This window comes from Carassius carassius, unplaced genomic scaffold (assembly GCF_963082965.1).
Source record: "Carassius carassius unplaced genomic scaffold, fCarCar2.1 SCAFFOLD_220, whole genome shotgun sequence".
NCBI lineage: Eukaryota > Metazoa > Chordata > Actinopteri > Cypriniformes > Cyprinidae > Carassius > Carassius carassius.
This window is the reverse complement of record NW_026775048.1, coordinates 5001-6124: the sequence shown is the minus strand read 5'-3', so window position 1 is coordinate 6124 and position 1124 is coordinate 5001.

The following is a 1124-nucleotide window of genomic DNA, read 5'->3' as shown; positions in this document are numbered from 1 at the left end:
ATTGCCAGGTATGTTCACACATACGAGGAATTTGTTTTCGTGACAGAGCTCCGCAGTGCAACATAACAGCGACAGAACAAAAAACACAATAAGGAATAAAAATCTTCAGTATTAAAGTCATTTTAAAGTCATTTTAAATCTGCTTTGAACTTCAGATCAATCTCTAAGTAAAGTCTGATTGTATGGTGGATGTGTTCAAATGTGATCATCTTAATTTAAGTGATAAAGGATGGTGAAAGTCTGACAGTATTGAGCTCTACTGTAAGGTTAAACCTGCATGGTGTAAAATGGTTGAAGATGATTAACAGTTGCAAATTAACATTCATTAAAAATTTATAAAAGTAATCAAAATGTACTCAAAAGTAATTAGTTACATTACTTTATTAAAGTAATTAAAAAAGTTACACTACTATTACATTTTAAATAGGGTAACTTGTAATCTGTAACCTATTACATTTCCAAAGTAACCTTCCCAACACTGTTGATATGGTGTGGTGAATTGTGTGATGTTAATCACATACGTTATAGATCATTAAAACGGTTTAGAATCGGATCAGAATAGGATGTAGCCCATCATATAGTTTATGATTTAATCAGTTTGTGGATATTTTAAATAAATAATGAATAATAGGGTTAACCTAATAATGAAGAACTAAATAAAAGCTATGTATCTGTCATACAGCGCTATTGTGTCTGCATGACGTGTCACTATGGAAAAAATAAGATGATAGATTATTTGATATTGTGTTTTTGTATAATTACCATTGTCCATTGACATATCAATAAATTAATAATCTATATAAATCCAGTTGTCTTGGGGGCCCTTGGCAGCCGGCTGGCTCTGGTTAGAGGAGACTGAAATCATGGGATTCAGATTCTTCTTTTTACATACGAGGAATTCTTAGCTAAATATAGTTTTCTCATACCACCAACTGTTTTTGGTGCAATCTCTCCTAAAATATGTGTTATTTAAACAGCAAAAACAATTACATTATCAGCAACTCTCATCCAATCACTCCCCTACAGCTAAGATATGTTTTCCCTATCATTGTAATAATTATAACAACCCTTTTGCAGAAGGATGTTGCTTCCAAAGCAATTTATTAGTGATGTTGATTGGAAAA